Source organism: Cupressus sempervirens, chromosome 11 (assembly GCF_028749045.1).
Source record: "Cupressus sempervirens isolate cs-2001-9-10 chromosome 11, ASM2874904v1, whole genome shotgun sequence".
In the NCBI taxonomy this organism is placed as follows: Eukaryota; Viridiplantae; Streptophyta; class Pinopsida; order Cupressales; family Cupressaceae; genus Cupressus; species Cupressus sempervirens.
The window spans coordinates 598,034,594-598,059,860 of NC_143128.1; positions in this window are offsets into that span (position 1 = coordinate 598,034,594).

Sequence of the window (25,267 nt, forward strand, 5' to 3'; positions counted from 1 at the left end):
ACCCAAAGTCATTATGGTTCAAGACATAAGGAAATGCTGCAATTGTAAAATTGGTGCCATTGGTGAACTAGAAATCTTCAATGCCTATGATAAGTTATGTGAGAATAAGATATTGAAGGATGAGTTTTCAATTGTTGAGAAGAAGGGTTTAACTAAAACCCTAGTTTTTCCCATAGTGTTTAAAACATAATAGATTCACATTGTTCTAAGATGAATTCATGATGGATGTCTGTAGCTAGAGTCAGGACCAGTCAAGATTACTAAGAGGATTGTGCATAGGGTTATTGGTCTTCTAACCCTAGATTGACCAAAAATATTGAGAAGTAATAGAAAGGAGGTAATTGAGAAGAACACATGCACAAAATGGAACAATAGGGGAATGACTATTGATACTATGAATGACCCCCTACTTGACTTTTTTGTGAGGATAATTTTACATAAATTTTATCAATCCAATAGACTAAACAACATTCCTTGCATAACTATTGATGTGGCATACAAGTTGGTAAAGAAAGATCAGACCTATGATATGGCTGAATTCATGTTGCAACAAATCAATGAGAACTTAGGAGCCATAAGGAGATCAAAAGTATAAATTTAGCTCAGTTCTCATGTGCATATTCTTTTATGTGATGGAAGAATTCCCTTCAATTGGGAAGGTAAACTGGAATTCTAACAAGACATCAGTCACTCAAATTAATGAGTTCATTGATCAAATGGGAGACAATTTTGAAGCCCAGATGACTAGCTATTTTGAAGACTTTAGGAATTCTATGAAGCAAAGGATGAGGATACTAGTCTCACTAGTTGAGAAACATGTCAATGACATATGGTTCTTGGTTGGTATTGACTTCACATACATTCAAGCTACAATACCAAGGGTAAGATGGCTAAGACCATTAGGATATGAACTGGATATTGATGAAGCCTCAACAACAAGCACAATGTTGTTAGCAGAAGAAATTGATAAAGCAGGTCCTCACTTTGGAACTTATGATTTTGTTAAGTCCAAAATTGAGACATAACTAAAAATTGCTTTAGTTATTAAGAAGAAGGATAAAATGGTGAGAAAAATAAAGAAGACATTTGGAGCAAATATTGAAGGTGAAGCAGAAGAAGTGGAAGAAATGGAAGGAGACAGTGAAAAAGAAGAAGAAGAGAAAGGGCAAGAAGAAGACAAAGAGGAAGGTGCCGAGGAAGAAGAAGTCAAGGAAGCACCTACACCTATTGTAGTGCCTCTCCCATTTGACTTTTGTAAGTCGTCCTGATGGATGCACCCTTGCTAATCTTTTGTTGTGATGGATCATGATTGTGACCTTGAGTGGTCTACACCGTTGAGGTGTTTAGATTTATGTTTCTATATCAGTTGCTTTGATTATGCTTTTGACTGATCTTTGAGATTATGATGTGATTTTTGGTTCACTGAGGTTTGTGCTAGTGGTTACCAGGATCGATGTGGTATCACGAGGTTTTTCTATGATTACCCTGAGATGTGTGCAGAGATTGCACTGTGTACTATTACCATGCTACACTGGACTGGGTTCCTGTAGTGATGGTTAGTCATGTTTATGACTGTGTTTGCTTATGTGCTTTAAATGCCTTTTTAATGCAAAGTAATCAATCATTATTATATGCTTAAGTAATTAGAATGGATTGTTCTTGTTGGATTATTTGGTTATTTGTTGCAGGCATTTACCTTGTTATATTTCTGATTAGAGAGATATTTGTTACTCATTTGATGTTTTACATTTGAGATGACCTGAGGGTCAAATGTTACTCTTTGATTCCAGTATCATAGATATTAGACTACGATGCTGTTCAATTAATCATATTGCATGATGATGCCATTTTGAGATGACAGTGTGTTTTATGATGATATTTGGTTATCTGGTATTTGGACATACCTCTGATTATGCTATGTGATGGATTTAATGCTATGGTTATTTACTTCATTCCTGCGTTGTTATGCTTTATGCGAACATGACTGATGTAAATAGATTATTTTAATCTAATTAAATAAATGGTTAAATTAAGTGATTTAATGCATTATTGCTTCGGCTATGTTATTATATGCAATTGCACTTGATCGTGTTGTTTAGTGTGCAGGATTATATCCCTGGTAGTGGCACTTGGAGTTAGTGATTCAGCCATTCATATTTTGCCAATGTCGCCTTTGTATGGTCGACGTATCCTTAATTAAATGTTTAAATTAAACCTTTCGGTGATTATTAAATCCGAACTCATTTGCATTATGTGATTAGACCAGTAAGCGTGTCTGTGCATTTAGAGGTTCGCATTGTTGCGAAAGTTGTTCAGGAGATTTATGTGTTTTTGGGTTTTTGGGCTTTTTAATTGATTTATTTTAATTTCTGGCAGCTTTGCCATAGATGAATTCCTATTTATAAGAATATCTTGTTTTCGTTTGGGTCGATTCGAGGTTTAACTAGATTGGCTGGTTAGATGCCCTAATCGATTATTCACCCGAAAAGTGAATAAGTATCCAATGAGGAATTTAATTCCTCACTTCTCACTTTTGAATTGAAAAGTTGGAGAGTAAAACCCAAAATCCTCTTCATGAGGATTTACTGTTTTGTTCATTGTGGGAGCTACGAGCATGAGATTGTCGCGAGGTTGGGCTTGTTGGATCCAGCTCGGGGAAACCTTGGATTACCACAATTTTTAGCTACTTCTGCGGGATATTTATTTTATGGTTCAGATTCCCATTTTGCCCTTTTGGCTGTGAGGTAGGGCTTTCCCGTTTTATTGTTTCTGCTCCGTTTCTACTTCTGTTTTTGGTAGCCGTTTGTTTGGAGGTTGAGAACTAGTGTTCCCCTCCGTTTCTGTATGCTAGTTCTACCCAGTTGGGCGGGTATGAACATTTCTATTTTTTTTTGAGATGAGGGTTTGGGATTTTACGTCGTTATGCTGGCCGTTTTTGCATACGGTGTTCAATTCCATTTATTTTTGGATTTTTGGGATTTTTGAACCCAAAGGCCAAATGGGTTTTAATTTTGTAGTTTTCCAAATTTTTGGGGTTTTTACCTCGTTTTGTGTGTCGCCCTATTTTCTCGAGTTTTCTTGGCACCATGTGGGTCGTGGACCTTGATGATCCATTTGGATATCAGTCAGACCAATTTTGCACTTTTATGTTGCATTGGGATGCATGTTGCATCTGTACTCCCAACGTTGTGTTCGGTTGAGTGATTTTATACTTGTTATGGGTTTTGTTGGACCTTTGCTTTTGTTTCATGAATGCTAAAATTCATGTAGAATCCATACTCTCGGATTGAGGCTGGTTGAGTGATTTCATGATCTATGATTTTATTGGCTCTGGGATTCCTGTAGAATCTATCCTCTTGAGTTGCTTTTAGTTGGGTGTTTTGTTTTGCATTGTGTTCTCATTCCTGTCCTTGTGTTATGATCTTCGTGATGGTGGTGTGCCACACACGAGTACGTACGCATACATTTGTTGGGTGACTTGCAAGGCCTGATCTTTCATGGATTTGCCGGAAGTTATGATCATTGGGGTTGGGATCGGAGTATGCATGCCCACGGACACTTGTCGTAGGATGAGCTTGGGTAGGGTAGGGTAGCATATGGAGGGGGCTTCTATCTCACAGCCTGGTGATCTTAGTCCCATAGGGTTGGCAGAGGAAGTTTTAAATAAGTGATAATTAAAGAAAATGTGTGACTGATAATAAAACTTAAGATAATAAAATGTGTGTGTGGGGCCCTCCGTTGAAGAGTTAAAACGCATGATCCAAGCTTGGGCTTGTCAATGCCAAGCAACTCTCCATGATGTTGGCCCCTACTTAGTAGCCTTTTGAGTGTCTGACCAGGAACTGTACTCCTTGCATTGTCTTAGGTTCTTGGTTGCAGCCATCAAACTGTCTGGCGTGAGTGTTAGCCATGGATGTTGTGCTTTTTGTGTGTTTGTGGTTGGATCATTATCTCCATCAGCACGGAAGGTGTGGACCTACGGGTGCCACGTGGTTGGGAGGCGTAGCTATCTTCACCACTGCTAGGGATCGATGTACAGAGATGATCTTTTGTCCTAGTGCGACCGTTGCTGGATGTCTTCACTTGGTACTTCGGGTTCTGAAGTATGCTTTCTTGTGATTTATGCTTTCATTGGAATGCTTGGATATCATGTTTAGATGATGTTAGTTTACTTGACGCATTCCCTTATCATGATGTTTAGCATATGATTAGATGATGTTATTTGATTTAGCAGTACATCTATTGCTTACTGCTGTTTAGCATGTGATAGGTGATGTTATCTACTGTAGGATTATCTTATGCGTTATCACTAGCATGTTAGATTTCCTTCTGCTTATATTGTTGCATGTTTTTAGTAGTGACATCCCTATCACGACAGTACTGACGATCTAGTCGGTGGCTTGGGATGTTACGCGCGGGGGATGGCTAGGACCCACGATGGTCTTATGATGCTATTGACGGTTGGGAGGAACCGCACATTTATTTGGTTGTTTAGTTCTGAAATGTATTTTGTTCATTGCAATGTTTATTTCAGTATGTGCTTTGCTTTTATGTTTTAGATGGTTAGATGTTTCTCTTTCCTTGCTGTTAGCGCTCTTGAGTGTTCATTCCTTGATTTACGTGGATTCGATACTCCCCGGTGTGGAGGTTTCCTTGTTTGTTTAGCTTTTTCTTTGTGTTTTGTGTTGCGCTGATTTGTTTCCTCGCGCGAGATTGTATTTTCCTCACGCGAGACTGTTTCTTCCTCGCACGAGACTATTTCTTCCTCATGCGAAAGAATACACTTCCCGCGTGAGAATGTAAATCTTCGCACGATGCATAGGAATCCTCACGCGAAGCTTAGTAGTCCTCGTGCGAAGTGCGCACTTTCTCGCACGAAGCGGTGAAAGATCTCGCATGAAACTCGAGACCAATTTTCTTTCTCGCGCGAGAAATAAGGGCTATCTAGGCTTGTCGGATGAAAGTTCGGAAGTTGGTTGTGGACACCCTTTTGGTTTTTACACCTTCCTGGTTCAAAACAAATTTCCTAGGGGTTTAAAATATATTTATACTTAAGATATATTTTAATATATGCGACAAATCGTTTGAGTTAGGTTTCAGACCTCTCAGAGATAAGTTATGGATTTTAGGAAATTTTAGGGCTTCAGAAATCCAGACTTAGCCAATTTTTAGGGCTTCAGGATTTCAGACTTAGCCAAATTTTAGGATTTTGCATTTTACCCCAGCTTGGTGTTTTGTTGATGAGTGGTCATTTCTTGTGCCCTCATCTTGTTGTTGTCATTGTTGGCTTTGTTTGTGTGTGTCAGTTTGGTAGTGGCATTCAGAGATTCGTTAGTTGTCGGGATTGTGTTGAAGTCTTCCGTTGCGATCGTTGCAATCCCTGTATGATGTTGTCATGTGCATTCATACTTGTTAAAAAAAAATATCTTGGCTTGATTTGAATCCTTGTTTCCAAGGATCTTCGGGTGGGGCATTACACCTATCGAGCAGAAGAAGAGACAGGCAAAAACACAACCTGCAACTTAGTCAAAGCCCAAGAAGGTAACAAAATCAGCCCCAACCAAGCTACCTCCAAGTAAGCCAACAACAACAAGGGTCACAACAAGAGCATCAACTCAAAAGGCCAAATAGGCAGTAAAAGAAAAGAAGAGAGCTACTGCACAGCCAATAGAAGAGCCCAAGAAAAGAAGAAGATATGTGGCTCAATCAGACACAGATGATGAAAGGAAAAAATCTGAAGATATAAGTCAATTTAAAGTGGTAAGTCATCCACCAAAGTCTTCTATTGATAAATTATGTGCTAAGATTAGGCATGGAGACTTAAATGATTTGAAGAATGTAAATTTTAATAAGCTCACAAAAGATGAGCAAAATAAAATAGAGACATTTTTCTATAATATGATGGTAGAATATAAACATACACCTCTTGAACTAGATAGTTCATTGCCAAATAAATTATACAAGATTGTAAAGGAAAATGGCATTTTTGTCTGCAAACTGAGAAAGAAATAAGGGAGTCTACTTTAGCAAGGATGTTGACTAATTTGACTAAAAGTCAAATAACAAATGCAGTCAAAAGGCACAATAGTAGATTTACTCCCAAATATAGGGCATTCAGTATTCTACAAAATAAAATTGAAGAGGTTGTGAGAAAAACCACAAAAGTGTGGAAAATTATCTACAAGAAAATTGATGATGTATTTGATGAAGAATACAAGGCAAAAGAAAGTGTCAAAACAAAGGAAATAAAAGAAGCAAGAAGAAAGAAGGTAGAAGAGAAGAAAATGGAGGAAGAAAAGAAGGATGAAGAAGAAAAGGAGGAGGAAATAAGTAAAGAAGAAGAAAAGGGGATAGGTGAGCAACAAGAACATAGTGTGCAAGACACACAATTGCCACCTCCCAGCCCTCCCCACTCAAATACTACACCTGCAGGGATAGTCATCATAAAGGATGTTACTGAAAAAACAACTCAAAAAATGAACCTACTCAATGTAGAGGATCTCTCAAAGATCCTTCACCAATCTACTCTACAAGCACAATTATGCATAAATCCTGTATTGGTGAGTGTAGATGAAATACAAAGAACAGTAGCAGCACCACAAAGACAGAAGGTGAAGTTAAAGGTATAGCCTTTTACATACAATAAAGCTAAAGTTTTGATGCTACCACCACCACCTCCACCAAGTGTAATTATGGATAATGTTCAGATGTCGAGTATAGAGGAGAGAAAATCAGATGAGAAAGATGATGCAACAAAAGAAAAGGGGTAGGCTACCATTTAGACATTGGTAGGATTACCAAAGACTAGCACTCCTACTAAGACTATTCAAGAGTTGAGTATTGAAGCTATTCCATTACAATTTTCCATGCTAGGCTCGAGTTCAATAAGAGTGGCCAAGGTACTTCACTATGGAGACTTTGAACTAGATGAAGAAATTGAGATACCCTCCTATGATTCCAAAACTATCACAATGGCACAAATGACTGAAATGAAAAATGCATTGGATCAAAGGATGAGGCATGAAATTTTTAGAAAAGATTTTTAAAAAAAGAAACCACTTCATGATATCAAGGACATCTTTATGGATGTCTTCAGCTTGTAGTCACCAGATGAAAGAAAACCAATAATTGAGCAACTATCAGACATAGTTGATCAAGTGACAAATGAGGACCAGGAATGGAATGGTTAGAAAGAAAGTTTCAAGGTAAGGTTAATGAGAAGATATCAAGTGGCATTGCACTTGAACAGGTAGTGTTGACCAAGATAATTGATAAGGCCAAAATTGTTCTTGAAAATATTTTTTCATTATATAGGAAGTTGTGTGATTTTTCAAATTTCACACAAGAAACTAATCAACGAATAATGAGCTTGGAAAGAAACTTGAAAATCTCTAGCATAAAATTACCTAGAGATCCAGCTCAAAGTGAGAAGCATTTTGCACAGACACTTCACACACAAAAGGAGTTAACTGTGCTAATAATAGAGCAGGCAAATATAAAGGGTAAATTAATGCAGATCTAGTCCTCTATAACCCCTCATTAGAAGTCCTCCACAAGGAAAAAGTTTATGCTAAGATAGTATTAAAGAAAGATCCCAATCTTTCTACTCTTGATGGACTTGTACACCTTGTTGTAGAGACTACCATCCAACAAAAGTCATTAGACATTGCTTTGGAGAATTGGGTTGTAGATCTGAAAACAATAATGGAGGTAAATAGCAATTTTTTGGTTAAATGTGGTATTACTCCATAGAACCCTTTGACATTAGTGTCAAAAAAGGGGGAGAATGAAAAAAGGGGGAGATATATATTATAGGGGAGTAATAAGAAAAGGAGGAGATATGTAAATACTATGGGTAATTACCAAATTTTGACAAATTTTGATCAAAGAATAAAGTGGAATGATTGTATATAGCCAAAAAGGGGGGAGACAAAGAATAAAGAACTGAAGGAGAGATGTAAAATTTTGGCATTCATATGGAATATAGGGTCATCACACAGATCAGCTACAACATTTAGGCTCAGAATGCAAAAATAGGTCAAAAGACAAAAAGGATCAGGCATATTGGTACAAAATTTCAAAATTCAAAGGCATAATCAACTTAGGGGGAGCTATAAGGTATATTGCCACTCACAATTTTTGCATGAAAGTTGAGTGAGTAAAGAATGTACTCAATAAGGTTAGGATCATCAATGCTTAGTTAAGTGTTTTTGACACTCATGTCAAAGGGGGAGATTGTTGATCAAATAAATAGTATTGACAAATGAGTGTCAATACACTTAACCATTTTCACCATACATACCGAGTACACAATAAATGCCAAGCCAAAATTTCAATAGGTGTTGAGTCATAGTTAGTGCCAAGTAGATTATAGTATATGTCGAGGAATACAAGAATTGTTCATGTGCCAAGTAATAGAATCATTCAGATGCCGAGCAACTCAGAACAACATATGTCAAGTGATACAGGATACAACAGGTGCTGAGAAAACCAAGAAATGTAGTAGATGTCAGGCAATCCAGAAATAGTATGTGCCAAGCATTAGTAATACTTCATGTGCCAAGCAACAGAAGATCATCATAAGAGTTTGTACTTGCACAAACTAAGATGTAAACCATTTTTAGAGCCGACTTAGAGAAATTTTGAAGGAGAAAGAGGATAAGGACGAGTCATTTGTATTCCCTATGAAATCTTCATGCAACCAATCAAAAAAATGGTGAAGGCATGCAACCAATGAGAAAAATGAAAAATATGAGTGGGAATTTGAGATTCAATTTGGATTGTAGATCCATACCTAACCCTAAGTCTTTGCATTCTTTATAAGGAGGATGAATGCACCATTGTATGTATGGAAGAAAATTTGCATAAGGGGAGATTATAGTGAAATTTTAGTATAAAGAGAAAAGACTTAGTAAAAGGGATATCATTTATATCCAATTGACCATAGCAGAACATGGGACATATTCAGAGATCAGTTTAAGCAAGGATCAAAAGAGAAAGAGCAGATCAAGTGCTTGAACCCAGCAATTTGAGATTGCATTCAATCAGGTCAAAAGTTCTAATACTCTCTCATAATTGTATTAGAAGTTGAATATTCCAATAGTACCTAGACCCATGACAATTAAGAAAATAAAAGAAAAGGAGAAAAATCAAATGATGATAGATTTGACATCTTCCTTAAGTTATGTTGAGTTTGATGATGTGAAGGAATGCACTACTGCAAAGAAAATGTGGGATAAGTTGGCACAAATTCATTAAGGAGACAAAAATATGTTGAGGGCTAAAGAAGAAAAATTGAGAGGTAAGTTTGATGATATGAGAATGAAAGAAGGAGAAACTATTGCTTAGCATTGTGGCCAAATCAAAGAAGTAGTGAATAAAATTATAGGTGTTGGAACAAACATATCTAAAGAATCTATGATCAACAAGGTGTTGTGGACTTTACTTCCTATTTATGCCATTAGAGTATCTATAATACAAGAACTAAGATGTACACCTGGTAAGGATTTGACCTTGGATAGTCTAATTGGTAGATTCAATGCATTTGAATTATCAAATTTTGATAATTATACACCGTCTACTGTTAAATGTTCTTTCAAGTCTCAACTAACCCTTGATGGATCTAAAAGAAATAAAAGTTCAAAAAGTAAGCCTATGGACAATGATAGTGAATATGATGATGATGATTATAATCTAGAAGCATTATTGGGAAGAAGTATACCAAGAGGAAAAGGAAAATACAAAGGTAAACTTTCTATAATCTATTTTACTTGTAACAAACATTTAGTCATGTAAAATTCCTATAGTTTTTTGTCTACTAGTGTTAAATACTCAAGCATTTATTTGGCAATGTTGGTCAGTCATCACTGCAACCAAGCCATCCTACTAAGGCCAATCAATGCATTTATAATTGTTTATATTTTAGTTAAGGCCAATAAATTATTATTATCGAGAAATTCTATGGTCACCGAGTGCTCCTATTCATGCCAAGTAAGATAGAAGTCAATTTGTGTTGAGAAACACAGAGTTAGTTCATGCTGAGTTATCTAGTGAATGTCAGCACTCAGAAGATGATAGACAACATGAAGAACTAGTCAAGACTAAGTGCCAAAGTGTTCATATGCTGAGTGCACTAATTTTGATAGTTTAGATTGGAATTGCACAAACAATAAGGTGAAAAATTTATGGATGACTTATTGCATAATTTAATGATTGAGGCAAGGATAACTTTAAGAAAAAACTCACAAAAAGATGCCTAAAATGCTGGCGAATCCAACATTTTATGGGCAGGAAAATTTTAATGTCAAGGGTGATTTTCATGTTCCATGTAGGAAAATAAAATATTATATGTTACCAATTTTTTTCTTGCCCTAACAAAAATCATTTTAAATGTGGAAAATTAAAGATTTTTATTGTTGATGGATAAATAATTGATGGCTATTTTTTTCCTTGCTAAAAATGAGATTGTAATGTTAGAAGCAAATTAGTTGTTTTGTAGGAAAATGAATAATAATGGTCTTGGCTAATCTTTAGTGATAAACTGAAAATTTGTTTAATCTGAAAGCGAATTTTCAAGTGTATTGGCTAGTGATTATTAGTAACCAACTATACTGACTAGTGTACTTTCTATTATTAATAACATTAGTGTCACCATTGGCTAGTGACCAACTGTACTAACTATTGACTAGTGTACTCTCTATTATTGATAACATCAATGTCACCAGTAGTAATTACCAACTTCACTATTGTCACTTTTTCAAATTCTTGAATCTCAAATTGGTTAATATGTTAGTTTTATTGATAGTTGATTAATTAGAGATCAATGATGAAAGATGCATTTTAGGGCCAGTTTCTTAAAAAGACCTGGAGCAGCATGAAATTCTCTAGAATAGGGACACATGGAAAGTTTTGCACATAAACCATTAACTAGAATATAGTGAACATCACATCAAGATTAAAATCATAAATGTGGTGCTGACAGTATTAATTATTACATTCCATTTACAACCACCTTGATAGGCACTCTGATTACTTGACATTAATGCGAGTAGATTTACCACACTTGTAAATTTCTAGGAATACAAAGAAAAAGATATGGAAGATTATGAACACCAAACAATTTAATGCAACTACCATTAAAGAGTCTCTTCAATTCCTCTTTTATTATCATTTCTCGAATTCTCATACCTCAATTTGGTTTACAAAGTTTCTTAGTTTATAGAGTTTCTTAGAATCTTAGGGTTTTAATTGTTATGGATACATAAATTTGATTGAAATGCACCAAAATGGGTCTCCAAAAGTCCTTTTTGGTCATGATACCTAAGGATGTCCTAGCCATGGTTTTCAAGGAAGATGACACATGTCCTTTTATTTTCTATGTTTTTTTCATGGTCCTGGCCATGAATTCTTAAGAAATCAAAAGAGGTACCGCATGTCCACATATATTACCACTCACTTCCTCATGTCTATTTTTCAACCTTGGAGACAATCAAGTAGATATTTTGATGCTTCTACATAATGTTCTTAAGGAAATATTTTTAGAAGACGGTGTCAAAATTCTTGTATTGGCTAAGAAGTTACCGGGGTCGAGCATTGACATCCCTTTTGCAGACATAGCAGACAAGTGTTGGGAGCAAGGCATAGAGAACATTGTATAGAAGCATCCTTTCCTACTCGACATGAATGAATGCCAATTGACTCACCATCAAAGTGGGTGCGACTCGACAAGGATTTTTTGTGGAAGTGGTTGTTGTTGGATGACGCCAATAATACTAACTTCACATGGTTGCATGAGTTCAATGATAGTAACATCTCCAAGAGATTCCTCATGGAGGGTCTTGAAGACCTTTCTGATTGAAGGCTTCAAGCCCTCAACTTGCTGATGCTCCATGCTCCCTATTTCCTATTTCCTTGACCCTTGCCCTTATGGAAAAAAATATTTTTAAGATGTTTTTTTTTCTTTGGATTGGGCCTTGCCCTTGAATGTAAATTACAAAATACTAAAATTAGGCTTATTTAATCAACAATTTTGAATATCTATGCTATGAATTGTACATTATACAATCTCAAATATAATTAATGAAAAAAATAGTTTTTGGCTTCTCAAATCATTGTTCTTGTTAGTCTATGACTCTATTTTTGGTTTCTTAATGCACTGTTCAAATGTTAGTCTGCGAGTTTGTTATACAAAATTAACTATTAAAAGTTAGAAAAAAAAGGATTTCAACAATCCCTTAATGGTTTCATATTTGATTAATGATTTATAGTAAAAAATTATTCAACTAAAAATTATCCAATGAAAATTTGTAATATATATGTATGTCCTTTAAATTAAAAAACCTATAAAATTTGATAATATATGAACATAGGGGCTAGGGCCATGCAAGTTAATAGTTATAATAGTTTTAAATATTATTAATTTATTTAAAAATATTAAATAAATAAATAATTAGTTTGTTAAAGTTAAACTTATGATACATGTAACATCATGATTAATGAATCACGAATCATGATTCCTAAATCCTGGTCATGCAATTTAAATTGTATAAATAACATTAAAATTTGATTTCTAAATAAAAAAGTTAAAATTATAACTTATATATAAATGTTCATATAAAATATTGAATATTAATTTATTTATTCATTACTTCCCATTTTCAAATCTAAATTTATTTAAATATTATGATTATCATAATATTTTAAAATTTTTTATCGCTTTTTGAATTAAATAAAAATTGCCACAGTTATTCAAATTTAAATGATCACTTATCATTATCAAGCTAAAGCAATTTAGAAAATATTGATTATAATCTTTCTTATAGTTATGTTGGAGTCCTGACCGTTGATTAAAAGAAAGATCGACGAGTTGAGATGAATTTTGGATCGATGTGGGGAATGTTTTTCCATGTGCCTAGATTCATTTGGAATCGTGACACATGTCTTTTCATTGCAATGCTTGATTAAGTGTCGGGACTCAGTTATTAATAATTATATTTAGTCTTGTTTATTAGTTAATCCCAATTGTTAGTTTGTTATGTAAAAGACAAATTAACTTTCCAAGATGAATTTTGGGTAAATTTTGGGAATGTTATCTTTGTTATCAAGAAACATCTAGAATCGTGACACATGTCAAGCACACATTTCCATGATAAGTGTCACAATTTTGGATGACTCTTGACAATAGTGATAACATTCCACTACCTAAAATTAAGACACACGTAGTCCAAGATTCTTTCTTATAGTTATGTCTGAGTCCCAACCATTGATTAAAAGAAAGATTGATGACTCAAGAATCGAGATGAATTTTGAATCAATTTGGAGAATTTGGGGAATGTTTTCCCATGTGCCTAGATTCATTCAGAATTGTGACATGTGTCTAGTCATTGCAATGCTCAATTAAGTGTTAGGATTCAATTTAAGTTATTAATAAATATGTTTAGTCTTGTTTATTAGTTAATCCTGAATGTTAAGCAAAAGAAAAATCAATGGCCCGAGATGAATTTTGGGTAAATTTTGGGAATGCTATCGCTATTCTCAAGAAACATTTGGAATCATGACACATGTCAAGGACACATGTCCATGATCAGTGTCATGATTCCAAATGACTCTTGACAACAATGATAACATTCCACAAATCGACTTGAAAATCATATTGATGATAAAGTTTAATTTTTATTATTTAATTTATTTAAAATGTACAAAATTCAAATTTATATTAATGTAATTAATTATTAATTTTTATTATTATAATTATTTACATTATTGATGATAGTTACATGTACATTATACATAGTAAAGTACTTTAAATAATTAATTACTTAAATTTTAACTATCAACCTTTTGCTTTTATGTTTTTAGACTACAAATTTTAGAGTTCTTGAGAGTCTTAGTCCAATACTATAGGGTTTTCAAATTTCAACTTTTTCAAAGACTGCGATTGAATTCCATTTTCAGTTTTGAAGACTAAAAGTCTGAATCTTGAGTATCATAGGACAACACCAATTATTCGAGTTTTTGCTAGCACTAGTATTATCAAATCTCAAATCTCAATTTGGGGTATTTAAGTTTTGTAAAAAAATTTTGCAATATAATTGCAACAATAAAAATCTTGATTTTTACTATCTTAGTTTACTCTTTACAATTTTTAAAAGTAGGGCTTGAAGATGAATTTTCTATAATAACCAATAGTATGTATGGGAAAAAAAAGTCAAAAACCTCTAGTATGAGTGCAAGCATAAAGGAAAAGAAAGACATTATAGAACTTAGGTGAGTTCTACCAACCCCTGGTGAATGTCATGATTTTTTTTATCCTCTTATCCATGGAGATTTGGAAATCATGGGAATTAGAAATTCATTGTTTAATAAGTGGAAAGATCTAGAAAAGAGAAGAAATTATTTTAAATATAAAAAAGGTATTAACACACATACAAAGAACTAGCTGCTTTGGTTAGTGGATTAGCAAGCCTCGTTGTACCTGAAGTATTCCCTTTCCTTGAAATTGTAATTCTATGCACTTAGAATTATGATGAAAATAGAAAGGAAATTGTAAACCAAAACACTCGGGAGGAAATTTTATCCATAACTAAGATTTATTTTTTCACTCTATTAGACCTAAGGCTAGGGTTTGAATCAAAAAGCTTTAACAAGCACATTGACTTGGATAAACTAGCATAGGCTTATGAAAATCTGGATAGAGTTTTTCAAGATTGATATATTAAGGGTTTAATAAACATAGAGTCATCTACTAATCATACTAGTGCTACTATTACATTGGAAATGGACCATAAGCCTCCTTATCAATATGATATTTTTGTGCCATGAGTTTAGAATACTATTTCTTTGTTATCATTTTGTCTGGGATTGGATACTAACAAAGAAGTGGGGACTGATGTACTTGAAATGATTTATAATATCCATTTTCAATGTTAGTCAGTTGAGAAAGTAGAAGTAAGATATAATTATATTCAACTTATTGTTGAATCTATGCAAGAACAATTACTAATGATTAAAAAAAGTAAAACTATAGATAAGATGAAGACATTTAGGTTCACAAGTTACTTGTGCTACCTTCTTTTAGGAAAGCATCACTCAATATTTGAGACAGAGAACAAAAAACTTGATATTGAGGTCTATAAGTTTGATGAGAAAACCCATAAGAAATCAGAGACTCTAAGTCTAGTATATGAATGGGAATATAAGATGAGGATGACTGGTAACAATAATAACTACAACGATTTTGTAGACTTATTTTTGGAATCTATTTACCAAAAAATCATAGGCACTTCGATGCTTTGATTTCTCATGTCTTGTAAAGATTGCATTCAACTGGGAAGTCAAATTCAATTAGTTGACTAGTTCTTCATGGAAGACTACATTGTATTAAGGTTTTATGGTTCAACAATTGAATCATGCAAACTTGCAATGCATGTTAAAAAAAGGTTTCTTGCATTGGAATATGTATGGTAGATGAACTTTTCACTGGACAATAAAAGTAAATGATATTTCCTTCCTTTCCTTTCACAATTGGAGGCCTCACATTTGAGAGAAAGCATTTCAAAGTGGCAAATGAATTGGTAATTTTTTTTAGCTTTTATTTTGTCAATCACTGGAATTATGATCCACTAAACATAATAAAAAAAAGACTTATTTCCAATGGGAACTCTACAAGTAAATATCAACATTAGGAGATGCCATTGATAGAAAAGTTAAAAATCTTGGATTTGTGAGATGAGGTTAAAAATAGATGGAGAAACATGTAATGGAGAATAATATTTCAATGCAAGAATTGTCATCCCAAATTATGACATTTTACATATTAGAGTCACACAAATCAAAGCCTTTGACATACTTAAATTTTTACAAGTAAGAATATCAACCTTCTAAGATTTCTATGTGGAAAGAAATTAAAGAGGCATGCAAATCTAGACTATGGTGTCAAACCAAGATGACTAATTTTTGAAAAATGAAAAAAAAAATTTGAGTGAACCAAATACCTTACTAGGTTTTGAGAAAATTTTGGATGATGAAATTTTCAGAAATTATTGAAATAAAGAGCATCCAACTATAGTATATCAATTTGGCACTTGCAGTGATAGTGATAGTCAAAGACAGAATGACCTCGAGTCTAATGAAGACATTAAAGGTACTCAGGATCTTGGGTCAACAAAGCATATTGTTAATCTTTAAATGAGTGATTCTATTAAACAAATTTATAATAAAGGGGAAACTATGATACAAAAAATGGGTTATGTAGGTATAGGGCCCATTGGTGCAAGTGCTGAAGGGATTTGGAATCCAATTATAGTACTAGACCCACCCAAAAGTGGAAGTAAACCAATTATTGGACTCTCTGATGAGATTAAAGATGATTCATCTAGAAAGGGAAAAAAAATTTATACTTTTGCTTCTAAAGTTCATCCCAAGAATTTTTTTTTTAAATCTTCAAATCTAGTTGTCGTTGATCCCACAAGCACTAGCATGGGTTAACCTTATGCAAAAAAGAAAAATGTTATGACAATTACAATGCAAGCAATGGAAGTGGTTACTTTACCAATGTATGCACTAGTAGCTTCTATACAAAATCCTGAAAATAGTCCTAAAACACTAGGATTTGGAATGAGTCATCTTCAGTATGTTGGCAATCCTCAAAATACAATTGTAGGTGGAGTAAGTGTAATTGGAGTTGGAGAAGCATACAACAATAAAACTGAAAATTCACCTTTCAAACTCTTAATTGTGTCAGCAAACCCAAATTTTAGTTTAAATGACTTCGCATCAAAGTTTGACCAGACAAGCAAAATAAATAAGTAAATTATGAAGACTTTGAAAAGTGATGTAGTCGCTAAACATCAGGGATCTAGTACCAGTATATTTTCAACATATGATCCAAACACCTAAACGATGAACTTAATGGTTGTTATGACCCTAGCTAGAGATAATAATCCACTAGAAAATCTAATAAATCATAATGATGTACAAGTTACAAGTCTTCAAATAAATTTCTCAAAAGTGAAAAATATTGACAAAATCAATATATCAAAAGAGAGCAACAAAATAGTCTACTCTACACTTCTGAAAGCAAAGAGGGAAAGAAAAAGGCTTGCGAAGAAAATACAAAAGTTACATGCAGACCTTAATAATGTGAAGGCCAAGGAGAAAGCAATAGACAATGAGTTCAAAGAATTGCAAAACACGATAAAGAATTCTTCTTCTATATGTTGAAACAATAGATTAATTGTGTATTATCTTTGATGTTACACAAAATGTCATATCATTATCATTTAGTGCATGCCAAACTCACTTGGGCATTGAAGATAGTTTTTTGTGTCTAACAAGTGATCTAGAGTTTGCTTAGTTCAGAAGGCATCATCTATTGAGTTCACTCGGGTGCCAAAGGAAAGTTTGCAGAAGATGAGTGTTAACTGAGCTCAATCAGTTAATGAAGGAAATGTTGGATGGAACCAGTGTTAACCCATCTCACTCGGTTATCAAAGAAAATTTGTGTACTAGTGTTAATCAAGATCACTTGGTTAACACAGGAAAATCATCTCTAAGTTAGTGTCTACTGAGCAGGGTTGACCAATGAAGGATTTTCTTGTTTTGGCATGTTGATTTCAATTGATTTATCTATTGGTTCTAGCTAACTGAGAAGATGAATATTAATTATTCTAAGTTGTATTTGAGCTGACTTGATAATATAAAAGATATAAATATAAATTCAAGTTGAGGATTAGAAGTGTGAATGCATGGAAGATAATTGAAGATCTGATGATGCTTAGAGGAAGAGAATTAGAAGGATAATCATAATATCCTTGAGAAGTTGAAAATATATATTTGATCAGGAAGGATCAAGTATACAAGCTAGAATTGAGATCTTTAATAAGAAATTTAGTTGCATCCAAATTAGGTCATGTCATTATTACTCTCTAACCATTGTAATAGTGATATAAATCTCTTAAAAAAGTTGGCTTAATAGCTATTTGTAAATCCTCTAACAAGGTGATAGTTCTATTCAATTTTATAAAGACCTCTAACAAGGCCACTCCTAACAAGGTGATTAAATTCTCTAATAGGGTCACACCTAAAAATGTGTTTTGTAACCTTTAATAGAGTTGGCTCCTAATAGGGCTCACTACAGAAGAGTGAAAATTAGTAACTAGTTGCAATTGGTAGTTTTTCCCAAATTGGATTTTCACCTTAAATCTTGCTGTCAAATGTGTTCATGCTATTTCTTCTTATGTGTTTGAAACTAAGTTAAAGTAATAAGCAATCATAGATAATATCTTAAAATTTTCATGATAAGTGTTTGCCGAGTATTAGCAGAGTTCAATTTTTAGAGATTATTTTGTACTAACATCTAAGAGATCTAGGATTTATTTTTGTAGTAACTGATTCACCCCTCCCCTCTTAGTTACTCCTCTCATATTTCCAAAAATTAGTATCAAAGCTTTTGGTGTGTGCAGAGAAGGTTTCAAGGACCTAAGCTAAAGATCAAGATGTCCTGCAAAAGAGATATTCCCAAGTTGAATAGAGACAACTTTATAGCATGGTAAGGACTTATGAGATTACATCTGGAAACCATTAGTTATTCAGGTTGTAAGTATCTGGATGCTGAATAAAAGAATCCTACTAGAACATTATTAGTTGAAGACATTTCTGAAAAGAAGAATCATAACATCATGATGCTTGATATTGCATTTGCTCTTAGTTATGCTGAATTTGATGAAGTAAAAGACTGAAAAACAACTCATGCAATGTGGACCAACCTAAAAGATATCTATGGAAGAGATGAAAATGTAAGAAGAGCCAAAGCAAAAAGTCTCATAGGTCAATTTGATCAGATGAAAATGAGAGAAGATGAAAACATTGCAAAATATGTGGAAATAATCAAAGCAAGTGTGAGTGCAATCAAAGCATTTGGAGGAGACATTGATGACAAAAAAGTTGTAAGTAAGGTACTTAGAACTCTTCTTCCTATCTATGCAATTAGAATATCTACTATTCAAGAAATGAGATGTGATCCAAATAACAAAATATCTTTTGATGCTCTAGGTGGAAGATTGACAGTTTTTGAGTTGGATAACTATGATAACTATGTTCCTAGTTCCAAAGGTATTGAGTTTTCATTTGAAGCCAAACTCTCACTCAAGAAAAAAAGTAAGAAATCAAAGGCAAATCAATCAGGAAGTGAAGAAGAAATAGAAGAAAGTTGTGATAGTGATCTTGAAGCTGTTGAAGCCCTACTTGTAAAGAAATACTCCAAAGGCAGAGGAAAGTACAAAGACAAGATTCCTCTAATCTATTTTTCTTGTGAAGAAATTGGTCACATTGATGCTAGGCATCCAAATAGAGAATACAAGGATGAGAAGAAAATTAATAAGTACGAATACAAGAAGGAATTCAAGAACTACACAGACAAAGGTAAGAAATCTTGTTTTATGGCTAAAATTTTTGATATTAGTGAAGATGAAATGGTTTATATTGCTGTAAAAGATGAATCTGATGATGGAGATAAGATGACACTTATCTCTCATGTTAGAAAAAATAATACTTGGATTATTAACAGTGGCTGCTCACATCATATGACTGGAGACAAAACTAATTTTGAGCACAAGGAATATTATGATGATGGTAGTGTGAGATTTGGAAACAATGAACCTTGTTGCATAAAAGGAAGAGGATGTATCTCTTTGACCAATAAAATTATATGTGATAATGCTTATTGGGTTGAAGGACTAAAGCATAATCTACTGAATGTGGCATAGTTAAATAACATTGGATTCAAGGTAGAATTCATGGATGGAAAGGCCATACTGCTGGATGGAAAAGAAAATATGGTTGGATCTGGCAAGCAAACAAAAGGTAATCTATTTTATCTTGATCTCAGTGAAAGTTCATGTTTTATTGCTTAAGTAGAAGAAAGATGGTTATGGCACAAAATATTATGTCATGTAAACTTTGATATTCTAGTTAATTATAAGAAAAGATAAAAGAGTAAGAGGTATTCCTAGCTTGAGGAAACCTGATATGGGTCTATGCAAGAATTTCCAAATTGGTAAGATGGGAAAGACTATTTTCAAAAGAAAAAACTATCATTCAGAAGTAGTCTTAGAACTTGTGCATACAAACTTATGTGGACTTTTTGGAATAGAGAGTTATAGTGGAGAATTTTTTTTCATTCTCTTTGTTGATGATTCTAAAGAGGTAGATCAGACCACATACAGATCAATGATTGAAAAATTATAGTATGTAGTGCATACAAGGCTTGATATTGCATTAGTAGTTGGTATGGTGGCAATATTCTCAAGAAAACCCAAAGAAAATCACATGATGATAGTTAAAAGAATCATGAGATATTAGAAAGGTGCTAAAGAATATGGTTTATTGTACAAAATAGGAGGCAATTTGGACTTAAAAGTATTTATAGATGTTGATTGGGTAGGAAGTATTGATGCTAGAAAAAACACTAGTGGCAGAGCATTCTTTCTTGGTAAAAGACTAGCGTCTTGGACAAGCTAGAAACAAAATTGTATCTCTTAGTCCACTGCAGAGGTAGAATATGTGGCAGCAATAGTTAATTGTTCTGACATTGTTTGGTTCAAACAACTGATGGCAGGCATGAAGATAGAAATCAAGGATCCAGTAGTCATATACTATGATAACACTAGTGCAATCAATTTATCAAAGAATCTAGTGGTGCATACCAAAACAAAGCACATTGCTATAAAATATTATTTCTTGAGATAATTGGTACAAGATAAAGAAGTCAAATTGGAATATGTAAGTACAAAAGAAAAAAATTGAAACATATTCACTAATCCATTACCTAAGGATTCATTTCTATATCTATGTGGTAAGCTAGGGGTCATTCCCCTGTCTAAAGCTCACTAAATGAAGTTTAGTGATGCATCAACCAGAGCATGTTGAAGATCAATTAGTTGATGTAGAATTAGCAAGGGCATATTGCAAATGAATCAGTACTTGAGGTACAATGATATTCACTGAATATTATCTTTGGCATGAGATGTCAAAGAGGGAGAATAATCTTGGCAAAATTTGTAGTAGATAGAAGCTTTCTAACAGAGGAAGAAATTGAAGGAAGAATGAGTTCACACTAATAAAGGGAGTTCTCATAGATGAGAATTAGAATGAAACTAAGGATATGTTCCTTACTTTATTCTTGCTCCAAAATTTTATTGTATTATGACATGTTGTGTTGTCATTAATGCTAAAGAGGGAGATTGTTGAAACAATTGATTAATTGTGTATTGTCTTTGATGTTACACAAAGTGTCATATCATTATCATTCAATGCATGCCAAACTCACTAAGGTATTGAAGACAATTTTTTATGTCTACCGACCAATCCAAAGTTTGCCTAGTTCAGATGGTATCATCTGCCAAGTCCACTCCAGCGCTAAAGGAAAGTCTATGAAAGATAAGTGTTAATCAAGCTCACTCAGTTATCAAAGAAACTTTTCATGTATGTGGTGTTAATCGAGCTCACTTGGGTAACACAGGAAAATTATTTCTAAGTTAGTGTCTACCAAGCAGGGTCGGCCAATGAAGGATTTTCTTGTTTTGGCATAATGAGTTCAATTGATTTATCTGTTGGTTCTTGCTGATTGAGAAGATGAATATTAATTATTCTAAGTTGTATTTGAGCTAACTTGACAATATAAAAGATATAAATATAAAGAAAAGTTGAGGACTAGAAGTGTGAATGCATGGAAGATAATTGAAGATTTGATGATGCTTAGAGGAAGAGAATTAGAAGGATAAGAAAAATATCCTCGAGAAGCTAAAAAGTTATATTAGATTAGGAAGGATCAAGTCTACAAGCCAAAATTGAGATCTATAATCAAAAATTCAATTGCATCCAAATCAGGTCATGTCATTGTTACTCTCTAACCATTGTAGCTATGACCTAAATCTCTTAATAGAGTTGGCTTAACAACTATTTTTAAATCCTCTAACAAGGTGGCATTTCTATTGAATTGTTTAAAGACCTCTAACAAGGCCACTCCTAATAGGGTGATTAAATCCTCTAACAAGGTCACACCTAACAGTGTATTTTGTAACCTTTAACAGGGTTGGCTCCTAACAGGGCTCACTTCAAAAGAGTGAAAATTAGTAACTAGTTGCAATTGGTTGTTTTTCCCAAATTTGGTTTCAACATTAAATCTTGGTGTCAAATGTGTTCATGCTATTTCTTCTTACATATTTTCAACTAAGTTAAGTATTAAGTAATTATAGATAACCTCTTAAAATTTTCATGGTAAGTGTTTGTTGAGCATCAACAAAGTTCAATTTTTAGAGATTATTTTGTACTGACATCTAAGGGATATGGAATTTATTTTTGTAGTAACTGATTCACCCCTCCCCTCTTAGTTACTCCTTTTATATTTCCAACACTATAGAGGCAATTATCTAGCAAGAAAAGATGAATGAAATACTGAAAAATATGACTAAAGAATTGGATGAGTGCAAAAAAAGATTTCAGCATGAAAAATCCTTTACTACATAGTTGTTCAAGTCTGCAGAGAGTAGTGCACATGTAAACAATAAATTGAAAATGAACCTAGACTCTGCTGTCAAGGAAAATAATAATTTGAAGATTGAATTGGAGAATGAAAGGAAAAAGTACTCCTCTACTAAAAATACAATCCATAATTTAAAGATGACATTGGAGAGTGAAAAGAAAAATGAGGAGTCTAATGCAAGGCTAATTGATAATTTGTAGAAGGAATTGGGGAATGAGAAGAAAAAAGAGGATTCTAGTGCAAACACAATCCACAATTTGAAGAAGCAATTGGAGAATATGAAGAAAAAAGAAGAGTCAATTGCAAGAACAATCCTTGATTTGAAGAAGAAATTGGAGAATGTGAAGACAATAGATTCTAGTGCAACTGCAAACAGTAATACAATCCACCATATGAAAAAGGAATTGGAGAATGCAAAGAAAAAAGAGGAGTCAACTACAAAGAAAATCCTTGATTTGAAGAAGGAATTGGATAATGTGAAGAAAGAGGAGTCTACTCATACTAAAAACACACTCCATGATTTGAAGAAGCAATTGGACAACGTGAAGAAAATGGAGGAGTCCACTGTGAAGATAATCCATGATTCAAAAAGGGAACTCAGGGATGAGAAGAAAAAATAGGTAACTACTACAAAGACAATCCAAGATTTGAAGAAGGAATTGGAGGATGAGAGGAAGAGAGAAATTAATTAGCAAGGGAAAGTAGAAGAAATACAAAAAAAGAGTGAAATAGAGATGTCTGAAATGAAGAAAAATATGGAGAGTGTAATTGCACAAAATATAACAAAATCTTCTGAAGACCATCATGTCAAGGATACTATAATAAACATGGTTAAGCTGATCAAACAAGACATTTGGGAGAAACTAATGTAGAATAGTGATAGCTTGTTTGAATGGATAGATTTAAATAGCAATATCAGAGATGTCTTTGGAAATGTAAAAAAATATGTTGGGGATAAAAAAGTATCTTCACCACTTCCTTACAAAATATTGCAATTTTTTTTGAGTAAAGTACAAAGATCTAGTGACAGGGATTTGGAAAACCAAGGAATAAACAACCACCGTGATGCCTTTGTAATGACCTTCGTTGTCTGTCAAAATTGTGAAAAACTAATGGAAATAGATTAAGCTCTAAAATATGCTTCTAGAGGCTTGATGAAGATGAATCACAAAATACTTCACTTGCTAAATGTTGGATTACCAAATCTAGTTGACTCAAACTAAAAATTCATTGGAAAAGAAGATTACATGAAAAAGTTTCACAACACCATGAACTTTGATTTAGGCAACTTCCCTAAGGAAACCAATCCAGAAAGAATTACAAGTTACATCAAACCACTATTAATAATGAATGCAGTTATAGATAAATTCCTCAATTCATATAAAAATATCTCTTCAACCTCAAAAAAATAGAGTTTCCAAATGATGTAGAATGGAGTTCCCTAAAGAACATCATTGGAGTTGGGTCATCTACTGAATCTGTCAGTGTCAGTCATAGCACTAAGAAGTAACAACTTATTAAGTGATAGTACTATAATCATTTTGTTACTTGTTTCTCTTTAATTTCAAAATTTGGATTTAATTTCAACTTTTTTTAATGTTAATTATTACAAGAATCAAGAGCTAGCATATCAGGATAGCTGGACAACAGGCATACTAGTACTACACAGAGCATATGGAAACTTTTTCCCTACTCCTACTTGAAAAAAATGTACAATTGGCAATGTGGCAATGTGATTGTACACACATAATGTAGTACTAATCTGATTATATATATAATTAAAAACCAACCTACAACTATTGTTGCTTCCTTGTATCTATAAAAGGAAATTTAGGGTCATTTTACATTGAGTCATCTACAAAGGGTTTTAATATTCTACTTCTCTAGGCTCTATATTTGTATAATTGTTTGTGATTGTTAAATGTATTATGTTACACACTGATTTATAATTATAAATTATAATACAATTTTTTTAAAAGAAAGCTTATTCTATAAAATTCATTTTGTTACAATTTCTTAAAGAAACTAGAATCAATAAAAATCTCAACATGTTACGTCAACATGTATTTTTTAAGAATCTATAATAGGACAATGAATGAAGGGTATAAATTAACTTCTACAAACATAGTTTATTAGTAGATAGAGTCTTAGACATTGGTAAGACCATAACACATAAATTAATTTAAATTTAAATTGGTAAGACTAAAGCTACTAGCCTACTACTTGACTCACACATAATTTAGAACTTGAAGTTGAGAAGCTGCTATAGTTGTCACTTCGACTGGACTAGCTCAACATCACTATTATTAGAATCATCCTCATTTATTGCATATAACATTTGATTATTCATTGTATTTTCTTCATATTCACTGTCAATATGCATGCCAAAGTCAACTTCATCTTGATTGCTTTCAATATCAGGACATGAACCACTGCCACTACCACTGTCGTTGCCACTACCACTACCACTGCCACTGCCACTTGGGTTTGAAATGTTGGCTATCCCTCTTCTTTGAAATTTGTTTCTCCAAATGATGAGAGCCCTATCATAAGGGAAACTATCTACCTCATACCTATAATTATAGAGCCTCAAACAATTATCCAATTTTTTGTCTAATTTGTTTCTAACCTTTAACTTCAGGAAGCCCAAAGTACTAAAAACTCTCTCATCCTCCACTAAAACCAATATTATTGTCAAACATAAATCCTTAATCTTGAAACATTTTG